At 52.3% G+C, this 23348-nt stretch overlaps 1 non-coding gene and 3 pseudogenes across 1 annotated transcript; all 4 read right to left on the bottom strand.

The window, feature by feature from the left end:
* Nucleotides 1–3547: 3547 nt before the first annotated feature.
* On the bottom strand, nucleotides 3548–3727 carry LOC148810284 (U2 spliceosomal RNA; annotated as a pseudogene).
* Nucleotides 3728–8828: 5101 nt separating this feature from the next.
* LOC148810283 (U2 spliceosomal RNA) lies at nucleotides 8829–9018 on the bottom strand. The gene has a single exon (XR_016086797.1). It is a non-coding gene; the product is annotated as a U2 spliceosomal RNA (small nuclear RNA).
* Nucleotides 9019–13685: 4667 nt separating this feature from the next.
* LOC148810282 (U2 spliceosomal RNA) lies at nucleotides 13686–13861 on the bottom strand (annotated as a pseudogene).
* Nucleotides 13862–20060: 6199 nt separating this feature from the next.
* Nucleotides 20061–20235, bottom strand: LOC148810281 (U2 spliceosomal RNA; annotated as a pseudogene).
* Between the last annotated feature and the right edge of the window lie 3113 nt (nucleotides 20236–23348).

Below are 23348 nucleotides of genomic sequence, written 5' to 3'. Positions count from 1 at the left end.
GTATTCAATATACAGGGCCTCTAGTTCTTTTTGCAATGTGACAAGCACCTTGCGTTCCTCGTATCTTTCTCCTACAGAAGTCAATCCTGAGTTGGGCCACAATGCGCTTACATGCTTCCCACCAAACGGTTTTAGATGTATAATCTGAAACCTTGTTCTTAAAACTGTCAATGAAGTCTGAAATTAAAAGGCGATAAGCAGCGTCGTCTAAGACAGACACATTCAATTTCCAATAACTGGCCCTGCCATTAAAACCCACTGGTTCAAAGGACACAGTTAAAACCAAATGGTCTGAATACCATACTGGTGTGGTTTGCAGGTCCCGAATTTTAAAGTCCAGATAGGTAAAAATGTAGTCTAAATGATGTCTGTGGCCCCTGCTATTTTCCCATGTAAAATTACTAAAACCCTGTTTGAAATCAGTAAAACAATCCTTTAAATTAAACTGCCGTATGCACTCCCTCAAGCAACATGCAGCCCCCCCTTGTGGGTCAGAAATGTCTATATTAAAATCCCCTCACAATAAAATCCTCCCGTTAGTACACAACCATGGCTCAAGTTCTTTCAAAAAGACGGACGTAAAGCCCTCTCGGCCGGCGCGTAAACCCCAACAACCCTCATCCTGGCTTTCCCCCAGCACCCATCAACCACTAAAAGGCGACCGGGCACGATGGAAGTTACCTCAGTCGCTTGAAAACTAGCGTCCCCGCATAAAATACCTAACCCTGATGAGTGTACTCAACCCACACTCCACCAGGACGGACCTTTCTTCCACTCCTGGGAAAATTTATGAACATCAGCGGGACCCCCCAAGTGTGCTTCCTGTACAAAGCAGAGGCTAGGGTTAAGATCTGATAAATACGTAAAAACAGCCAGTCTTTTTACATCATTTCTCAGTCCCTGTGTATTACTGGAGACAATCTTACAGGTGTTCATAACTGTAAAAATCAGAAATCAAGTCCAGGATCTAGGAAATCCCGAAAGGCTGGACTCTACACCCCACTCCCTTCGGCAGATGAAAGATACCCTCCAGGGGTCAAGGGTAAGTCCAGGCCGAGAGGGGAGACCTCACTCTCTCCAGGAACACCATTAAGCGGTAGAGTCCCACTCTCGTCCAGATCACTGGGTCCCTCAGGCTCTGCCTGACTTTCTTCCTGGGGTGGTACACCTTCATGATCCTCTAAAGATGGATCCGGCGGTTTCCCTTCTACCTCTTGTGGAGGATTGGGTTCTGCTGCTTCATCCCTCTCTAAAACTCCTTCCTGAATCACAGCCACCCCTGTGTGCAAGTCTTCCATCTCTTGACTGAACTCAGTTCCCATAATCCCCTCAGACTCTTCCTCTTCCCTCCTCAGGCCCTTCTCTCCATGTGGCGCCTCTTCTGAGCCGGACTCCACCTCCTCTACATTCAATGTTTTAGGATCTTCATGCTCCATATCTGACGATAACAGCCCTTCCTCCCCTGATGTTGAGAAGGTTTCCTTAGACCTATTCTCCTCATTCCCGGGACTGTCCTCTCCTGGTGCATGCCTCCCCTTTCTTTTACGTTTCCTCTTTTTCCACGGTCGTCCATCCGGATGTCGAAGGTCCCTCCTCTTCTGAATCCGCAACAGCTGCAACAGAAGGCAAAGGAACCGAAAAAAGTTCTTGATGTTCATGGCTCAATCTTCCGTCCGGGGCCTGCTGTTCTCGCGCTTCCCTCCGTGTAGATGGGCCCTCCCCAGGATCTTGGTCAGTCGCCTTCCGAGGATCCTCCCGGTGAGTATTGTCTCCTATTCCCGTCTCGCCTTTCTTGACTACTGATGTCGCAGAAACTGCACTCGTAAATTCCCTTTCAGAAACAACAGAAGCAAAACTCCTAGCCTTCTTAGGACACATTCTGTAGGTGTGGCCTTGTTCTCCACACAGATTGCAGACTAAGGGATTCCTGCAACCTGCTGCCACATGCCCTGCTCTCCCACATCTTCTGCACATCTCAGTAGTGCAGTCTACAGAGATATGCCCTAGTTGTCCACACCTGCGACAAGTTCTCAGCTGCCCGGGGTAAAGCACATAGCCTCTATTTGGCCCAATGTTAAAATTAGCCGGGGGGCTCATAACGCCGCCCACCTCCACGTAGCATGCACGGAAACGCACCATATACCGACGCTTGCAAGTCCAATAACCTTCTTCATCTATAATCTTCTGTCCCTCCCCATGAATATCCATGTACCTTTATAAAAAGGTGAAAATGTCCGCTTCCGGCACATGAGGGTTGAACATGTGGACTACCAACGGTCGTAATTCTCGCGCAAACAAAGGTTCCACGTAGAAATGGCACAATGGCTCCCGCTCCTTCATTAATTGCGCCCTGCACCAGACTCTAGTACATTCTTCCCCTGACGTAACTGTCAGATCAAAAATGCACTTCCCCAGGAAATCCTGAATAGCCAAAACATCAGTCTTCTTAACTCCCAAAACCTTGTCCACAATTTCCTTCTCAAACCTTCCTCGAATCATCCACTCCCCTCTCTCGTCTCGATTTTTAAGAACAAAGCGCACCGTGTCCCTCATTTGTCCCTCACGGGACATCGGGCGCATGGCCCCCGCAATAGAAGGCATCTCACCCCTCGTCGTCATCGGGGAGCCCCACCTTCACCCCCTGGGCTCAACCCAGGGCGATTCCAGTGGTGGCTCTGCTCTTCTTCCTGCTGCTGCTCCCTCCGATGTCCAGAAATACGACTCCTCAGTAGTGCCTTCTTCAATGTTGCAAAAGTCTTCTCCTGTAGTCTTCCACCGACTCTCCCTCCACGCCTTTCACGACCCCAGGCAAGCTGTTGAGCCGCGGTCAAGCCACGTACTCTCAGGATCTTGGCCAAAAGGCCGAGAAGCGATGCACCTAAAGGCGCGGACCTGCCGCCGGACTCTACTCCCCCTCTCTCTTGTCTGCCTGCCTTCCTGCCAGTCCCGGGCGGGGGCCCTGCTCTTTGATCTTCTGTCAACGGCCCGACAACGACCGCAGCCGCGGGGGGCGCCAGCCGCCCGGCCTCCTTAGCTTAGGCCCCTCCCACCGGCAGCAGCTGTGCCCAACCAGCTGCAAGCGAAAGCGGACCGCCAGCACCTGTGGGCAGAGGCAAGGGGCAGCCCTCTCTCTCAGGAGGGACGGGGACACACACACACACGCGCGCGCACACACACGCCTGCCTGCCGAAAAAAAGAAAAGGTGTATATACCAAGTTTTTTGGAGGAAAAACGCCTGGCTGTCGAAAGGGGCCTGCCTGCAAGGACGGGGACACACACACACAAGCCAGGCCTGCCTCCCAGGAAAAAGGAGGAAAAGTTTTTTGGAGGGAAAATGCACGGGAGCCGAAAAGGGGGCCGGCCTGCTTGCCGAGAGAGTCGAGACGCGGGAAAGTGCACAGAGGGAGCACGGGAACGGAGACAGGGAGGGGGAGAGAGAGACACAGAGACACACAGATGGACGAGAGATGAGACCGGAGAGGAAGGAGCTCCAGTCCACCTCGCTTGCTTGCTTGCTAGCTACGTCTGTCTTTTCACCGCTGAGAGAAGGTAGTGCACCGTTCCCGGAGGCGCTGCAATACCGGGCCGATGCGTGGAGAGGACGGAGCAAGCTCCTGATCCAGCTCCCTGTTCCAAAAATCCGTTTAATATGTGGTCCCCCGATGGGGGACGCATCAGATATTAAACTGATAAGAAAAGATTTTTTTTTGGTTTAAAAAACAGCACACAACACCCACAACTACCCAGTCACTGCCACCCTACACAAACATCCCTCTAACTTCCCGTGATCAGCTCCTTCCACCGCTCTTTTGCGGCATCAAAGCCCCATTTCAGAATGTCCCAGTGCACTCTTCTGGCTACTTCCTCCTTCACTCTTCTCACAATCCCTGAAGCCGGCTTCTCCACTCTGTTTAATAAGGTCAGTCCGGGCGTCCCACAAGAAGGCCTTGGCCAAGCTGATCGGAAGCCACAGGAGCAACTTCCGGTTCCAGGCTCGCACGCCGGGTAGTCCCTTCATGATGACTGTTCTCGTAACGGGAATCGGGCCTTACCTGAGCGAAAAGGGTCCCGCAGGAGCTCCATACTTTCTGGGCAAAGCCACACTCCAGGAAGACGTGACTCAGTTTCTTCCCCTGCTCAGCCGTGTCGCGGGCACAGGCGCTGTTTCGATAGCCCATGCGCATGCATCACTGCCCTGACTGCCATTCGACCCCATACACCGAGCCAATTCAGGTCTTTGAGTTTGTTGTCCAAACCTTTCGGCTGGACCTGCTGCCAGACGGTGCTGGACACACCCGGAATCGCTGGTCTCTCCGCCATCTTAACTATCTTATAGCTCAGTCTGTGATTCAAGGAGCACAGCCCCTCCTTCACCTCCGGGTGTGCCCGCAGCCACCGCCCTGCGTGGCGGTAGTGCAGCGGCAGCTTCTCGGCTTTAGGGGTTGTGTTAGTCCAAACAGTCAGGTGCCCAAGCTTGCTGCGAGCTAAAGGCTCACAAACCGGCTGCACAGATGGGGTGGGTTCTCGTGCAGGACCGTACATAAGCTCGCCACAAAGGCACAATCCAGCTTCGCCAGGAAATCGAGGATCGCTCTGCCCCCTTCGGCCAAGGGCCTGTACATGTCGACCCTCTTGATCCTCTCGTGCGTGTGTCCCCAGACGAAGCTGAAAATGGACCTTACCAGATCTTTCCTCTGCCTGATAGATAGGGGGTACACTACCGCCAGGTGGAGTAGCAGAGGCAGGATCTCCGTCTTTAGCACCAGCGCTTTCCCAATCCAAGTTAGTGATCTTTTTTGCCAAAGGCCTAGCTTCCGGTTGGTCTTCCGGAACCTGGCCTCCCAGTTGAGACTCACGGGGTCCACGGTGTGAAAGCTGACCCCCAAGATCTTCACCGGTCCATCCGTCAACGTCAACCCACCAAAGTCTCTCGGTGCGCTCGGCCAGGTCCCAAATACCTTCACTAGGCTTTTGGCCCTGTTCAGTCGAGCGCCGGTGCCCTTGGAGAAATCCTCCACGATGCTGAGAGCTCTCCCCAAGCCCCTCTCAGAGCCCAGGAAGAGCGTGACGTCGTCAGCATACGCGGCGATCTTCGCCACCTGCCCACCTCCACCTGGCACTGGAATCCCATCCACCTCCGGGTCTCTCCTCAGCTGGTCCAGGAGGAGCTCGATAAAAATCACATACAACTGGGGCGAGAGAGGACAGCCCTGTCGCACACCACACCGCACTGGAATACGCTCACCTAATGCTCCGTTGACACATACCCGGGATGTCACGCCGTCGTACAGGGTCTGGATCCAGCCGACAAACCTGTCCAGCAGACCCTTCCTCTTCAGGAGTGCCCACAGAATTCCATGATGAACCCGGTCAAAGGGTTCATCATGGCCACACGCCACGCCACATGTCTGATCAGCCCTCACCAAGGCCAGCATCACCGCTCTCAGGCGGCCGCCCAGCACCCTGGCCAAAAGCTTGTAATCGGTGCACAGGAGCTGAATCGGCCGCCAGTTACCCAAGTCTCTTGCCTTGTCTCCTCCCTTGTGGATCAGGGAGATGATGCCGATCTTCATAGTAAGCCCAAGTCCATCATGGTCCAACGCCTCGTTGAACACCTGCACCAGGAACGGCTCCAGTTGGTCCCAAAAGGCGAGGTAGAATTCCGTCGGTAGACCGTCGATGCCAGGGACAGTGCCCTTCCTCATGCCCAGCAAGGCAGATCTGATTTCTGCCCCTGACACTGCCCCGCCCAATGCAGCGGGGTCGTCTACCGTCTTCTCCACCCCGCCCAAGATCCTATTCCTGATGCTGGGGTCGGTCTCCTTCTCGTCAAACAAGGCATTGTAGTACTCTGTGGCACACTCTAACATCCCGGGTATGTCAGTGGCTACAGACCAGTCTGCCCTCCGGACGCCTTCAAAGAGGCTGCGCTCTTGCTGCCTCCTCACGGCGCCGAAGAATTGGGACGAGCAACTTTCGTCACTTTCCCTCCAGACTCCCCGTAATCTGAAAAGAAAGTCTTCGGCCCACTGCAGCCACTTAACCCTAAGCAGGCTCCTGATTTGGGCGATCTTCTCACCGTCGTAAGCGCCCCCTCGGTTCAGCTGAGCATACAGCGCCTCGAGCTCCTCCTGGAGCTTGGTGCACTGGCGTTCCTCCATGCTTCGGTGGATCCTGCAATACTTTTTCATCAGCACCGAGATGGTGCGCTTGCAGGACTCCCACCAGTGCACTGCCGAACTGAAGGCCTCCCTCCTCTCCGTGCAGTCTCTCAGCACTGTAGCGATCTTCCTTCGGTATCTCGCCTCCTGCAGGACTTGTCTGTTCAGTTTCCAGTAACCTGTCTGGAAATGAGGGTCCTCAACACCAAAGGAGACTGTCAGCATATGATGGTCCGAGGACCAAATAGGGGTTGCTTGCCTGCTTATGGTCGTCCAGCTCGCCGTAGTGAGAACGTAGTCCAGTCTCCTGAAGGTTCCCTTTCCGTTGTCCCAAGTGCAGTGTGCGACGTTATGGAATCCGTCCCGCAGGCCGAAATCTGCAATCATGGACTGCAACAAGTGGGCACCCTCACCGTGCGAGTCCCCCAGGTCGAACTGTTTGTGTCTGTCTCGTCAATGAAGGCGACCAAAGGGACTGGACTCAAGGCCACCTCCATATCGGAGACGAGATCGGGCCCGGGATCGAGAACGGGGCCGCGGTCGGGGTCGGGGTTAGGGTTGGGGCTGGAGCCTGGGTCGGGCGGGAGAGAATAGTCGCGGTCCGGGGTGGAAACCTGGCACGTTACCACGGGGCTACCATCAGCCGAAAGGCTCGGCACGACGGAGAAAGGCCTAAGCTACAACTCTGTCTCCCTGCCCTCCCCCACCCATCATTACCCGTGATGGTCCCTCCTGCGGGTCGTCGTCGCCCTCCTCTTGCCGTCTCACCTTCCCCTTCCCCTTCCGTCTCGGCTTCGCCAATACCGTCCACTCGCTGTCCTTCTCGGCTTCTCCAGGGGCTCCTCCACCGCCATCCTGGCATTCGTCCTCGCTGTCTCCCGTCTCGCTGCCTTCTGACTCCGTCTCTCCTACCGCCAAACCTGTTCCGTCATGAATGGCTCTGGCGAACTCGGCTTTCCTGAGAAGGCAGTTACGGTACAAGTGGCCGGTATTGCCACACAAGGAACATTCCTTTACCGGGCAGTTGCGTGCCTGATGGCCCCGCTGATGGCACTTCCCACATTCCGTCGTGGTACAATCTGCCTCCCGATGCCCGAACCCCCGACACTTACGGCAAAACATCGGCTGATTCCCATAGAAGAGGTACCCCCTACCTGGACCGATCGCGAAAGTGGCAGGCGGGTGGGCAAACCCTTCCTTGCTTCTGCCGTCCGGCCGCAACTCGACGTTGTACTGCCTCTTCCCCGTCCAAACCTTGTACGGGTCCATGATGATCCTTGGCGGCTCCAACACGTCGACGTAACAGCGGAGAAAGGTCGTGACGTCACTGTCAGGGATGAAAGGGTCAAACGTGTAGGATTACTGACCTCTCGTTGTTGTTCTGCAACCCCACACACTTATAATTACCCAGCCTGCCACCTTCAATAGCCTTCGCGATCTTCTCCGAGGCGCTGCGGTGTCCTTTTTCCTCCACAAAGGAGAAATCCATGTAGCGCTGCACCCGATTCCCCTGCAAGCACTTGATCTCCGCGACATCCAGCTTCAGGATCCCGAAGAGGATCTCTTCTTCAAAAACATCCCTCTCCGGCATCTCTCCATCCGACTTCCAAATGAAGCAGATGGTCTTCGGATGTTGGGACCCTCCTCTGTCTTCCTCGCCGCCCCGGGGTCCGCAGCCATCGTTACCCAACCTTTGCGGCTGCCGAAGCAGCCTTCTCACCAAAGCCGGGGTCTTCAAGCATCCAAACGTCCAATCCAAGAAAACGAAATCCAAAGCGTAGTCCAGGCGAAATCCAAGGTCCAAATCCAGCAATCCAGCAGCGCAGTCCTCTCGGGGTGGTAGTCCTTCCGGTCTTCTCTTCAACGGTCTTTTGGTGAGTCGCACAGCCACGGTCAGGCCATGTACTGATTGATCTCAGCCAAAAGGCCGAGAAGCGCGGGCGTTCCGCTGGCGCACAGTGGTGCAGGCCGACTCTCCTCTGGAGCCCAGGACCCGCACAGCTGCCGGCTTCCCTGCAGCCAGAGGCCTGCTGCCGGACTCTGCTCCCCCTCTCTCTTGCCTGCCTGTCTTCCTGCCAGTCCCGGGCGGGGGCCCTGCTCTTTGATCTTCTGTCAACGGCCCGACAACGACCGCAGCCGCGGGGGGCGCCAGCCGCCCGGCCTCCTTAGCTTAGGCCCCTCCCACCGGCAGCAGCTGTGCCGAACCAGCTGCAAGCGAAAGCGGACCGCCAGCACCTGCGGGCAGAGGCAAGGGGCAGCTCTCTCTCTCAGGAGGGACGGGGACACGCACACGCCTGCCTGCCGAAAAAAAAGAAAGAAAAGGTGTATATACTAAGTTTTTTGGAGGGAAAACGCCTGGCTGTCGAAAGGGGCCCGCCTGCAGGGACGGGGACACACACAAGCCACGCCTGCCTCCCTGGAAAAAGGATGAAGTTTTTTGGAGGGAAAACGCACGGGAGCCGAAAAGGGGGCCGGCCTGCTTGCCGAGAGAGTCGAGACGCGGGAAAGTGCACAGAGGGAGCACGGGAACTGAGACGGAGACGGGGAGGGGGAGAGAGAGACAGACACAGAGACACACAGATGGACGAGAGACGAGACCGGAGAGGAAGGAGCTCCAGTCCACCTCGCTTGCTTGCTGGCTACGTCTGTCTTTTCACCGCTGAGAGAAGGTAGTGCACCGTTCCCGGAGGCGCTGCAATACCGGGCCGATGCGTGGAGAGGACGGAGCAAGCTCCTGATCCAGCTCCCTGTTCCAAAAATCCGTTTAATATGTGGTCCCCCGATGGGGGACGTATCAGATATTAAACTGATAAGAACAGATTTTTTTGTTTTTATTACAAAAATAACAAACTGCAACTAACAAAGGTAAGATAACAACAACAATTCAACCGTACTCAAAATAAAAATAACAACTCATAATAACAATCGGCCCCCACCTTGTAACTATAGCAACAACCCATATAATATTTCAATCAACAGTCAAAACAAAAAATCGAAAATTCATCTAATTATTAATGAGTCAATATATGTATAAATTCTTCAAAACCCCAAGAACACATTCACCAAAACCATTTACACAAAATCTTTACATTTCCATAATCCCGCCTTTTATGCAAACATAATCCCTCCTCCCTCCCCAACATTATTCCTTTATTATGATTATATCAAAAAATCTATAATAGGCAGCATCATACACAGAAAACAAAATTAGCGCCCCAAGGAAATTAACCCCTTCCACCTTTCCTTAGCCGCAGCAAAACCCCAACGCAGGATGTCCCACCGAACTCGTCTGATGGCATCATGTTTAACTTTACTAAAAACTGATAAGGCTGAACCACTGCTGCCGTGCTCAACCACCTCTCTCCTAGCTGCCCATATATAAAACTTGGTCAAACTAATTATAAACCATAACAAAAATGCTCTGTTCCATTTTCTCGACCTCATGACTCCGCGGATCACCACCCGACTCGTTAAAACAGTCGAGAGACTTTTTGTAATAACTCCTCACAGTGACCCCACACCCTTTGGGCAAAAACACAACCCCAGAAAACATGAAGTACAGTCTCGACCTCAGAACAGTCGGGATGCGGGCACTTGTCCTGTCTGGACAGGCCATGTCTATGAAGCGTGTCCCTCACAGGCAACCTATTCCAAAGCGTCTGCCAGTTTAAATCCTTGAGTCTATTTTCCAGACCTACTGGCAATCGTCAATGTCCTGAGTTCCCTAGCAAACAGCAGCTCTATTAGAAACTTGTTAAGCGGCGACTCGTCTCTTCCCTCACACACTCTCTCCCAGGCCTTCTCACAAAGTTCGTCCGTCTCGAGTGATTGGTCATATATCCCTCTAACTGGAAAATCCTGTAAACAAGTAATGTCCTTCAACTTTATCCCAAGGGCCTTCATCAGAACAACTCTTTCGAAACGCTCACGGTTCAGCCACTCCTGTTTCTTCTCCGCCTCCTTCACAACAAAGCGCACTGTGCACCGCATCGGCCCCTCACTGGACAGAGGGTGCACAGCCGCCGGACCGCGGGCCCACTCACCACCTTCCACCGCCGTCATCTGGAGACCCCACTTCGCCCTCTGGGCTTAACCCAGAGCGACTACCCGTGGTGGCCTTGGTGGACGTCTGCTTCGGTCTTCTGCAGGTAAGATTCCGCCCGTCTGGTCTGGTTCCGTTTTCCGCCGTCGTCTTCACCTTTTGGCAGTCTTCAGGCCGCGGTCATGCCACGTACCATCAGAGCTTGGCCAAAAGGCAGAGAAGCGATGCCCCTAAAGGCGAGGACCGACGCGTGGGCGTTCCGCTGGCGCACAGTGGTGCAGGTCGACTCCTCTGGAGCCCGGAACCCGCACAGCTGCCGGCCTCCCTGCAGCCAGAGGCCTGCCGCCGGACTCTGCTCCCCCTCTCTCTTGCCTGCCTGCCTGCCTGCCTTCCTGCCAGTCCCGGGCGGGGGCCCTGCTCTTTGATCTTCTGTCAAAGGCCCGACAACGATGGGGGACGTATCGGATATTAAACTGATAAGAACAGATTATTTTTTTTATTTATTATTACAATAATAAAAAAAATCCCAAAATTACAAAACACCAAAAGAACTCAAATACAATCAAAAACCATTACACTGTTAAATCAATCATTTCACTTTACAAACCATACATTAACACAACCCCTCCCCTTATGCTAAACTCAAGAACACATTCACATCACAATCCAGTTCCCCTTAAAAACAATCCCACCATCAAAGTCACTTAAAACAGAACATATTTCAAATGAAAAAAAACATTACCATTGAAAAACTTACATAAAACAATCAAAATCAAACGCTATACAAAAACATCCTGATTACAACGAAACTCATGAATCATCTGAAGCACTGCTCAAACTTTCACATTCAAGCATCATATTGAGGAATTCACGAAAAGCATCCTTACAATCCGCTTTCGTTTTCCCCAACACATGAACCCCTATCAATTTCTTATCCTGAATTGAATACTCTAAACGGACTTGCGGAAACTTTGTTTCCACATAACAGGACACAGTAATCATTCATTTTCTAAACATACCCTGTCCAAAATCTTCCGACAACCTTATATCCGTACCCATCTCCCCTCGTAACCCCTTCCTCTTTCCTGTCTGAGGGCAGGTAGAATGAATACGACCCTTCCTTTCTTCCCACCACTGATTCCACTCAAGGTCTGCATCCTGAGAATCCCCTCCGCTCTTCGTTTCCACTGTCATTTCACCAGACTCAGGACTCTCTACTACCTCTTCCCTTCCCATCTGCTCCACTTCCACCAACTCCTCAATAACTCCTGTCGCACTCTTGACTACCGGCTCCTCTACTGGTAAACCAGCGAAGGAGTTTGTGCTCTCCACTACCTGCCGACCCGCTTCGACCTTCCGCTTTGCGAATCCCTTTCCTTTACCCACACCCCGATTCCCCCTCTGTACCACCAACCAATCATTGCCCTCACCCCCTTCAGACATTTGACCAGTCCAAACTTTTCCACTTGGGTCGTCGTCCTCCACCTCCTCTGAATTACTAGCCGCCGTTCTTTTCCGATGAGGGGCTCCTGGAACAGAAGACTTCCGGCTCCCCAAAGGCCCCTCGTCACCATCCACTTCAATGTCAGGTGTTCTCTCCGCCCAAGACATCCCTCCAGAATCCTCGGCCAGCCCCTTCACCATCTCGGTGACCTTCTCCAAACCCTCTCCCTGATCAATAACCACCAAACCTCCGTCCTTCTTCGCCGCACTTCCGGTCACCATCGTAGCCTCCTTTCCCGCAGACCTCTGTTCTCTTGGAGCCGCTCCTGTCTTCTTTGCAAAGGCCTCTCCAGTAGTCGTCTGAGCTTGAGCCGCACCTGCATAACTTCTCGATCTTTGAAAACAGTTCTTATATACATGTCCTGCTTCACCACACAAATTACAAGATACGGGCCTGGTGCACTTCTCAACCTTGTGCCCTATTCCTCCACATCTCCTGCAACATATAACAGTACATTTGGCTGCCACGTGTCCCTCAATTGCACAATTCAGACATACGAATGGCTGACCAGGGTAAACCAGAAAACCTTTATTCGGGCCGATCGAAAAGAAAGCTGGCGGATGAACATAACCACTTTTCTCAGTTGCGATAGTCTTAAGCGTACCATGTACCTTCTCTTTCCCGTCCAGTAATTCCGAGAGTCTATTACCTTTGTACCATTCTCTTGAATATCCACAAATCTTTTCAAAAAACATACAATCTCTGCCTCCTGCACATATGGATTGAACATTTGAACAGTCAAAGGCCTTAATTCTCTGGCAAACAGTGGCTCTATAACAAAATTAATGAAAGGCAAGTTCTCTTTCTGAGCTTGAAGAAAGCTCCATTTCTCCATACAAACTTTCTCCGAAATAAAGGAAACATCAAAAATACCTTTCCCGGGAAAATCCTGGTAGCAAAACACGTCCGAAACCTTCAAGCCCAAGGCTTTGATCATCACAATGTCCGCAAAATCTTCTCTCTTCATCCTTTCAGTCCCCGGTTTCTCCTTCCACACAAAACGGACAGAATTCCGCATCTGTCCTTCCCTGGCCAACCGCTCTCCAACCCCTGCCGAAGCCGAAACTCCGCCGATCGCTGCCATCGTTTCGTCCTCCTCCCTCTGGTCGACTCTGCCTCCAACAGCCGTCTCCACCTCCGCCTCCGTCGTCATGTCCTCCGCCGCCGCCTTCCCGACCCTCTGACTAAGACCTCGGCCGCAGGCCGACTCCTCTGGAGCCCGGGACCCGCGCAGCTGCCGGCCTCTCTGCAGCCAGAGGCCTGCCGCCGGACTCTGCTCCCCCTCTCTCTTGCCTGTCTGCCTTCCTGCCAGTCCCGGGCGGGGGCCCTGCTCTTTGATCTTCTGTCAACGGCCTGACAACGACCGCTGCCGCGGGGGGCGCCAGCTGCCCGGCCTCCTTAGCTTAGGCCCCTCCCACCGGCAGCAGCTGTGCCCAACCAGCTGCAAGCGAAAGCCGACCGCCAGCACCTGCGGGCAGAGGCAAGGGGCAGCTCTCTCTCGGGAGGGAGGGACGGGGACACGCGCGCGCACGCACATACGCCTGTCTGCCAAAAAAAAAGAAAGAAAAGGTGGATATACTAAGTTTTTTGGAGGGAAAAAGCCCAGCTGTTGAAAGGGGCCCGCCTGCAAGGACGGGGACGGACACACACACACACACACACACACACACACACACACACACACACACACACACACACACACACACACACACGCCACGCCTGCCTCCCTGGAAAAAGGATGCAAAACCTTTTTTGGAGGGAAAACGCACGGGAGCCGAAAAGGGGGCCAGCATGCTTGCCGAGAGAGTCGAGGCGCGGGAAAGTGCACGGAGGGAGCACGGGAACGGAGACGGGGAGGGGGAGAGAGACACAGAGACACACGGATGGACGAGAGACGAGACCGGAGAGGAAGGAGCTCCGGTCCACCTCGCTTGCTTGCTTGCTTGCTAGCTACGTCTGTCTTTTCACCGCTGAGAGAAGGTAGTGCACCGTTCCCGGAGGCGCTGCAATACCGGGCCGATGCGTGGAGAGGACGGAGCAAGCTCCTGATCCAGCTCCCTGTTCCAAAAATCCGTTTAATATGTGGTCCCCCGATGGGGAAATTTTTTTATTACAAAGAAACAAAAAACATCCTATTTACAGAAGAAAAACAAAACTGATATCAAGGAAAGCAACACAACCCGGGACAAACAAAAAAACGAAACCAAAAACAAAACCTCAAACTCAGACATACTATATGGCAATAACCCCTTCCACCTTTCTTTGGCAGCGTGGTATCCTCTTTTCCTCATATCTATGACAATTTCACACTTAATTCTGTACTCCAATCTGCGAAACACCCCCACCACGCTTACCTGGACCCCGTTTTTTGCCAAACCGTTCCGTGCCCTCCATAACTCTGACTTTGCATAACTTATTATTAACCAGAGAACCCAAGATGTTTCTCGAGAGTACAAACCCTTTTTCAAACCATACATAACTATATTTAAAGTAATGACAAAGTTTAACACAAACATATCGAATAGTGTTACAATTCTTCCACAAACTCTTAGCAAAATCACAGTCCCAAAAAACATGGCGTATCGATTCTTGTTCTTTACATTGAGTCCTCGGGCAGAATTTTTGTCGAGATAGTTTGTCTATATAAAACCTCCCTCACTGGGAGTCTTTGCCAAGCGATCAACCAGTTGAGGTCCATCAGGTTATGCTGCAGTCCTTTTGGTTGAATCCGGCTCCAGATGTCTTTAGGCAGTCCACCCACCAGGCTTGCTTCATCCTTACCCATTGCCTCCACATACAGTGCCCTGTGGTTGGAAAGGACCACGCCCTCCAGACCCTGTGCATTTTTGCTAATCCACGGGCTGGCGTGTCTATAATGCCAGGGCATGTCAATGCCGTGAGGAACCGAATTGTCCCAACAAAACAGTCCTTTTAATGTCCTTGCAAACCAAAAACGAACAAAATAATGTGCCAGATGTTCAATGGGCATTTTTGAAGCCACACATAAGGAAGACACAAAAATGCAGTTCAATTTAATGGGCAAAGACGGGACCCCTCTTCCTCCCTCCTCAATAGGTCTGTACATATCCACCCGCCTAATATATTCATACTTTTTGCCCCAAATAAAACCAAAAACCTCTTTTGTCAGGCACCTGTTTAGTCTCAAAGGCATGGGATACACTGAAGCTAAATATCCCAACAGAGACAATATCTCTATCTTTATTATAAGGACTTTACCTATATGCGTTAGCCCCTTATTTTTCCACAAACCCAAACGTATTCTAGCTTTTTCTAACTTTTCAAGCCAATTATAATTGGCTGCGTCCTCTTCCTGGAAATAAACGCCGAGAATCTTCAGGGGATCCTTACACACCTGCAAGCCACCCACACAGTCCTGCCGATCTCTCCACCTTCCAAAAAATTTAATTTTGCTTTTTCCCGTGTTGAGCTTAGCCCCGGATGCCTTGGCAAAAGTTGCAAAATGATCCAGCGCCCCTTGCAGGTCCGCATCAGAAGTCATGAACAAAGAGATATGATCTGCGTATAAAGCTATCTTGGCTCTCTGCCCTCCGCTACCAGGCACCAAAACACCTTCCACCTTAAGGTCGTCGCAAACAAGGCGAGCATATGCTTCAATATACAACACAGAGTAGTGGAGAGAGAGGACACCCCTGTCTCACCCCTGAGTCCTGCCATACCATTCTCCCTACGTGTCCGTTTATTAAAACTTTACTCCCCACTTCTCTATAGAGAGTCTGAATCCAACCTATAAATAGAGGGCCAAAGCCCATACGCTCCATAACCTTCCATAGGAAGTCATGAGATACTCGGTCAAAGGCTTTCTCCAGATCTAAATTAGCCAGCAAGAAGGGCACGTCTCTTTGTCTTGACCAAGCAACTAAGTCCCTTATTAACTGCAGAGTCCAGCAAATCTTTCGTCCTTGGACTCCACACGTTTGCTCTTTGCCCACGACCATAGGAAGCATTCGTTTTAACCTATTCATAAGAACTTTCGCCAAGATCTTGTAATCGGTGCCCAATAATGTCAAAGGCCTCCAATTACTCAAATCTGTAGGCCTTCCTTTTTTATACAACAAAATCAATATCCCTATACTCAGATGTACTCAAGCGACCTTTCACAAAAACCTCCTTCACTACTGATAACAGTATATCTTTCAATATGTCCCAAAAAGTATAATAAAATTCTACAGGGAGGCCATCTGCGGCCGGCACTCTACCTTTTTTCAATTCTCTCATAGCGGTGGTTAGCTCTTCCACCGTAAAAGTTCTTTCCATACGCAACCGTTCCTTCTCTGTGATTGATGTTGCTACTGGTTTTAAAACATATCTAACAGCTGCTTCCCCTATCTTGCGTTTCGCGAAAAGTTCCCGATAAAAATCCGTTGCAACCGATAACAACCCTTCCCTGTCTGATACAGTTTTACCTGCTCTATCAAGCAGGCCCTCCACTACTCTCCTGCGAAGCCTGTCCCGCATGCCCCGGAACTGGAAAGTGAAGCAGGACTCTGAGAATTGCAGTTTATCAATGTATGTCTTAAAGAAGTACCTACGAGCCCTCTTCTCGTAGAAGCTTTTCAGCTTCTCCTTCTGTTTGCAGATCTCCTCTAAATCCACTGATACCCCTCTGTTACGGTTCTCATATAAAAGGGTTAGGTGCTCCTGCAGTAATCTACCCTCTTTCTTTTCCTGTGCTTGCTTTCCCCTACAGTAGCTTCTCGTTATTTGTTGGATCCTCTTCTTAACTAAGTCCCACCATTTTAGGATGGAGGACTCTTTAGTTCTTTCTTCTGCCCACTCCATCAGGTTCCTCCTTATCAAATCTCTGTAGGCTGCATCTTCTAAGACACTCCTATTCAATCTCCAGGTCCCCTTACCAAAGTTAACACCTGCCCCAGCAGTTTCAATCGACACCAGATCATGATCTGAGTGCCAAAAGGGCTGCACAGATGCACTTACTACCACAAGGTCCCTGGAGGAAAGGATATAATCCAGCCTTTTGGACACTCCTTTCGAGTTTCTCCACGTAGGCCTGGTCTTCCCTTTCGCAACTCTGGCAACACAATCAAACAAACCATATTGCACTAACATTCTGCTCACGAACTTTACGTCAGGGTTATCTTTGTCATTCAAGTCAAGATTGAAGTCTCCCCCTTTGACCACCTTTCTATTGGATAAACAAAAAGGAGCTAAGTTCGCGTAAAAGGTAAGTCTCTGGGAAGCTACAGCCGGAGCATACACTCCTACAAACCGAAAACTAAAACCACCCACAACCACATCCACGCTTATTAGTCTTCCAGCCACGCCCACCTCACATCCTTCCACCACCAAATCATAGGTCCCAAATAAAACTCCGACACCTGAAGAATGAACCCCGCCCACGCTCCATCTGGAAGGGCCTCTATCCCACTCATTAGTAAAGGCAACCGCATCCCTCCGATCTCTGAGATGCACTTCCTGTAAAAAACACACAGTAAAATCCAAGGTCCTCAAATAACTAAAAACTGCCGTTCTTTTAGTTCTATCTCTCAGTCCTCTGACATTGATTGTTAGGACTTTCAACATGGGTAGTTAGAATGATTTAATAAAAGCCCTTCTGAGACCATTCCCTCACTAGACAAGAGAAACGTACATAGACTTCTCTAATTTCTTTCTCAAATGTACCACACACTAACAAACCAACCACTCTCTCCCTAGATTTTTCTACCTCTACTCTCACACTCTTAAAACCTTGCAACATATTACAAATACCCTCCGTATCAGGAGGATAAATAACATTTACGTTTCCCTTCTCCTAACCTTTTTCTGCTCAAAATTAACCTCGTCCTTCTCCACGTCTTCTACCCACTTTCTCACTAGGTCTGCTATTCGGTATCTCTGCTGCGTAACATCCCTAGTGTCTTCCGCGTACAATTGAAAGGTAGATATTTCCCTGTCGGTAACCACCGGCCTCAATCTGATCCCTCTTTTCTCAAAAACGGATCCTTCAAAGAATTCAGGCCACTTAACTGAAACCGTCTTCTCATCCCATCTGCAGAGTCTCAAAAATTTGCTGGGCATCCCTGCATCAAACCATACCTCTGTTCTTTCCTCAGGCATTCCACCAGCCAAGCTGTTTCCTTCTTCTTGTGATTCCAGAGGTGTTTCGTCAAGGGTCAAATTCGGTCTTGGAGAACAAGAAGGCTCCGACAACACATCCTGAAAATTAGGTATGGAAATTGCAATTCCCCTTTGTGCTTCCATTCCAGTGGACGCTAAGTAATCCTTTTCCGCTTCCACCTCCATGTTATCTGTGCTTCTACCCGCCTTTCTAATTAAATCTTCATCTGACTCTAAGTTCTTCCTCTTGCATTTATGTTTAGTTTGGACCTGTCCTGACTCCATCTCCTCCGGCGTGTCTCCCCAACTCATTTCTCCAACAACCTCCTTCATTACCTCCAAACCCGAAGAAACTTCTTTTGACTCACCACCGGTAAGTTCACGCCCCCGCGTTGTTTCTTCAGTGTCAACCGTTGAGACTTCTCCTGTTCCCTCCATATCCACACTGTCCGTCTCCTCCTCACCTCTGCGTCCCTCTGTACGGGCAACTGGGGCTGATCTCGAACCCTGCACAATCTCAGCAAAACTCTTTTTCCGCTGTTCGCAATCCTTAAATATGTGCCCCTCGCCTCCACACAGATTGCATTTAGTTTTTTCGGTGCAGTTTACGGCGGAATGCCCCACTCCTTCACATCTCCAGCAGATCACCTCACGACAATCAGCAGTGTTGTGCTCCGGTTTCCCGCACCGCCTACAAACTGCGGGTTGTCCATAATATTAACAATAACCATTATTTGCGCCAATAAAGAAGGATGCTGGGGGGTGCAGAAGATCGTCAAGCGCTTGTCCGTCAGGCCGAAGACGCACCTTATAGCGTCTCTTCCCTGTCCACTATCTCTTCCTGTCCATAAGTTTTTCACCCACTCCTTGTATGTCCACAAAACGTTTTCAATAGCAGACGATATCTCCCTCTGGTACTAATGGATTAAACATAACTACAGTTAATGTTATCAGTTCACGGGCAAACAAAGGTTCAATAATATAGTCCGAAAAAGGTTTAGCAGTCTTTTTCCCATTAGCAGTATTCCAAACTCTCCTGACTAGATCCTCCGAAATAAGCGATAGATCGAAAATCTTCTTACCCGGAAAATCTTGGAGACAATAGACGTCTTCTGGTCTTAACTGCAGGGCTTTCTGTGCCACTTCTTTCTCAAAAGTGTCCTGAGAATCCAGCTCCGTCTTCGATCCTCCCATCCGTAGCACGAACCGCACTGCATTCCGCACTCTTCCTTCACGAGTCCTCGTGGCTCCATCCATCTCGAAGAAAAATTTTTGGCTGGAAAGCTCCGCCACAAAAAACAAAGGTCCAGAAAAAAATCCGGGCGGCAATCTCTTCTCCCTCTTTCTCCTGGCTGAGAAGCAAGCTGCGGACAAGCCACACACTTGATCTTACCCAAAAGGCCGAGAAGCGATGCCCCTAAATGCGCGGACCGACGCGCGGACGTTCCGCTGGCGCACAGTGGCGCAGGCCGACTCCTCTGGAGCCCGGGACCCGCACAGCTGCCGGCCTCCCTGCAGCCAGAGGCCTGCTGCCGGACTCTGCTCCCCCTCTCTCTTGCCTGCCTGCCTGCCTGCCTGCCTTCCTGCCAGTCCCGGGCGGGGGCCCTGCTCTTTGATCTTCTGTCAACGGCCCGACAACGACCGCAGCCGCGGGGGGCGCCAGCCGGCCGGCCTCCTTAGCTTAGGCCCCTCCCACCGGCAGCAGCTGTGCCCAACCAGCTGCAAGCGAAAGCGGACCGCCAGCACCTGCGGGCAGAGGCAAGGGGAAGCTCTCTCTCTCGGGAGGGACGGGGACGCGTGCGCGCGCGCACACACGCCTGCCTGCCTGCCTGCCCGCCTGCCGAAAAAGAAGAAAGAAAAGGTGTATATACTAAGTTTTTTGGAGGGAAAACGCCCGGCTGTCGAAAGGGGCCCGCCTGCAAGGACGGGGACACACACACACACACACACACACACACACACACACACACAAGCCACGCCTGCCTCCCAGGGAAAAGGAGGAAAAAACTAAGTTTTTTGGAGGGAAAACGCACGGGAGCCGAAAAGGGGGCCGGCCTGCTTGCCGAGAGAGTCGAGACGCGGGAAAGCGCACGGAGGGAGCACGGGGACGGAGACGGGGAGAGGGAGAGAGAGGCACAAAGACACACAGATGGACGAGAGACGAGACCGGAGAAGAAGGAGCTCCAGTCCACCTCGCTTGCTTGCTTGCTACGTCTGTCTTTTCACCGCTGAGAGAAGGTAGTGCACCGTTCCCAGAGGCGCTGCAATACCGGGGCGATGCGTGGAGAGGACGGAGCAAGCTCCTGATCCAGTTTCCTGTTCCAAAAATCCGTTTAATATGTAGTCCCCCGATGGGGCACGTATCAGATATTAAACTGATAAGAACAGATTTTTTTTTTCTTATAAAATATACTTTATTCCGAAAAAAAACATCTCAAAAGGAAACATCTCATACATTAACACTCCACGTAATAAAAACAACGGCAGAACGGCAGTGATTGTCCGTTATCAATCCTTTGCAAGTGTGGGCGGATTTGCGCTATTATGAGAGTCCCTCCAAACCCTACCACTTGCTGTTAACCATTAATCCCTGTACAGGGTCCATAGTCCTTTCCAGCGCTCCTTTGCCGTGGGGAAACCCAATTTGGCAACGTCGTGCTTCATCCTCCACCTGAGGTCCGCCAGGATCCTCTCCTCCAGCTCCCTTGCTCCCCACTTGATGTTGTGGCAGATGAGATTGTTCCTTGCGTCCCACAGGCCTTTTTTAGTAAGGGACAGCAGCAGCCACATCAGGAACTGCGTCCCCTTGTCCAATCCGGTAGGTGCCAGCCCCAGCAGAATGTACTGGTAACTGAGCACCGCACTCGTTTCCAGGAGTTGCATGGTGTTGTCCATTCTGCCCCACACCGCCTTGGCGAAGGGCAGCTCCAGAACACGTGCTCCTGAGTCTCCTCGACGAAACACGTGTCCCGGGGGCAATGGGGGTTCCTGGTAAGCAAGTGTCTGTAGAGGACCTCTCTGGTGGCCAGTCTCTTGTGTACGGCCATCCAGTTGAGGTCCTTCAGTTGATTGTCCAGTTCTTTAGGGACACGTGTCCTTTCCCAGACTTGTCTGGGAACTTGCAGCCTTTCGTCGGCGACCAGATGCCCCCTCACCTCTTTGTACAGGGCTCTGTGGTTGGTGCAGAGCTCTGGCTGTCTCGTGGCCTCATACCTCCTGCTCCACTTGACAGCGTGGGTGTAGAACTTCGGTCTCCTCTCTGCCTTGGGCCCAGTGTTTGACCACTGGACCAAGTGCCTCATCGGGATGGAGAGCCACAGCCTGACAAAGTACTGGTACTTGTGGCCGATGGGCTCCCGCAGCGCTCGACAGAGGTTGCAGTAGAAGATGCAGTCGAGTTTCAGGGGGAAATGTGGGACATCTCGACCCCCTTCCTCGACCGGCTGACACATCCGGTTTCTCTTGATGTACTCGTACTTGCCGCCCCAGACGAAGCCAAAGATCATTCCTTGCAGCGCTCGTCTGAGTCTGGCCGGCAGCAGGTACACCACCGCCAGGTAAACCAAAGCCGGCAGGATGTCTGCTTTCAACACCATCACTTTCCCTGTGTAGGACAGCGACCGTGTTTTCCACAGACCCAGCTTCGCGTTCACCTTGGCGATCCTCTCGGTCCAGTTGTTGGTCTCGTTGTCCTGGCTCTGAAAGGAAACCCCCAGTATTTTGAGGGGCTCCGTGCAGAGCTCGAGACCCTCCGGCGCCGTCGTCCTGTGCTTCCAGGGCCCGAAGAACTTCAGTTTGCTCTTTCGGCGGTTGAGCTTCGACCCCGAGGCTCTGGAGTATTGCTCCATGACCTGCAGGGCCCTCCTCAACCCCCTGTCCGACCTCAGGAACAGCGTCGTGTCGTCGGCGTACTGGGAGATCTTCAGGGTTTCCCCCACGCCTCCCGGTATCTCCAGGCCGTCGATGACAGGGTCCCGTCTCACCGCCTCTGCTAAGGGCTCTGTGAAGAGAACATAGAGAAGGGGTGAAAGGGGGCAGCCCTGTCGTACTCCGGATTCCTGGGGAATTAAATCCCCCAGGTTTCCGTTCACATTCACTCTGCTGCCCACGTCAGAGTACAGAATCTGAATCCAGCAGCTGAAACTCTCTCCGAAACCGAAGCGTTCCAGCACCCTGAACAGATAGCTGTGGTTCACTCTGTCGAAGGCTTTCTCCTGGTCCAGGCTGACCACCATCGTGGGCACGTTCCGGTCCTCGGCCCAGGCGATGGCGTCTCTGGTCAGCTGGAGGTTCCAGCTGACGGATCGCCCTTCCACCCCACACGTCTGGTCGCTGTGGATGATGTGGGGGAGGGCGGTTCTCAGTCTGCCGGTCAGGAGCTTGGACAGGATCTTTACGTCCACGCAGAGCATCGTGATTGGCCTCCAGTTTTTGAGGTTGGCGGCATCTCCTCCCTTGAAGAGCAGGGAGATGACGCCCTCCCTCATGGTGTCTCCGAGTTTCCCCCGGCGGAAGATCTGCTGCGCCACTTCCACCAGATCTGCCGCCAGGGTGTCCCAGAAGCAGGTGTAGAATTCCTTCCTTCCGTCCGGCCCCGGCACCTTGCCATTCTCCATGGACAAGAGCGCCGCCTTCAGCTCCTCGGCCGTGATCGGACCCTCCAAGTCCTCCCTCACCTCCTCCGGTACTCGTGCCTTCAGCCCCTCCAGAAAAGCATCGCCTGCCTCCACCTCCGTCTGCTTTTCTGAAAAGAGCTCCGTGTAGAAAGCGGTGGCCGCTTCTACCTTGTCGCTCTCGTCCAGCACTTCCTCTCCATCTCCCCGTCTCAGGCTGTGGATCACCCTCTTTTTCTGGGCTCCTCTGACCTGATTGAAGAAATAAGAGGAACAGGTTTCATTATTTTCATAATGCTCCCTTTGTGCCTTTACCAGGAAAGCCTTGGCTTTCTCGGTGTGCAGTTTGCGGAGCCTCTCCTTCAGGTCCCGTGCCCGGGCTGAATTGAAGGCTCCTCCCTCATTAGCCGAGCTGTACTCCTCTTCTAGTTGTCTCTGGAGTCGTGCAGCTTCCTTCCTCTCCCTGGCCGCCTTCCGTCTGCAGTACGTCTGCGCCAGGGTTCGGGTCCTGTCCTTCACCGACTCCCACCATTCCACCACGGAGCTGTAGCCGTCTCTCAGATCGACCCAGCTCGCGTAGTCTTTACAGAACAGTGCCCTGAAGTCTTCTTCCTCCAGTATCTCCCAGTTCAGCTTCCAGTACCCACGACCGAATGCCGGCAGGTTGGTGTTAGCCACCACCGTCAAGCGCTCGTGGTCGGAATACCACGCCGGGGACACCGTTGCCGACTCCAGGGAGCAGGTCGTGTGCTGAAAGATGTAGTCCAGGCGGCTGCACACTCCCCGGGAGTTTTTCCACGTCGTTCCGGCGTCGTTAGGGTTGGCACCGTCTGAAGCCGTCTACCAGGGAGAACTGCTTGAGTAGCGACTCCAGCTCTGCCGAGCTAGCGTCGCTCCCCTTCTCCCGGTCG

The sequence above is a fragment of the Atractosteus spatula genome, unplaced genomic scaffold (assembly GCF_055471065.1).
Source record: "Atractosteus spatula isolate fAtrSpa1 unplaced genomic scaffold, fAtrSpa1.hap1 Scaffold_1, whole genome shotgun sequence".
NCBI classification, from domain to species: domain Eukaryota; kingdom Metazoa; phylum Chordata; class Actinopteri; order Semionotiformes; family Lepisosteidae; genus Atractosteus; species Atractosteus spatula.
Note: the sequence above shows the minus strand (reverse complement) of the source record. Positions and strands in the feature narration are given on the sequence as shown.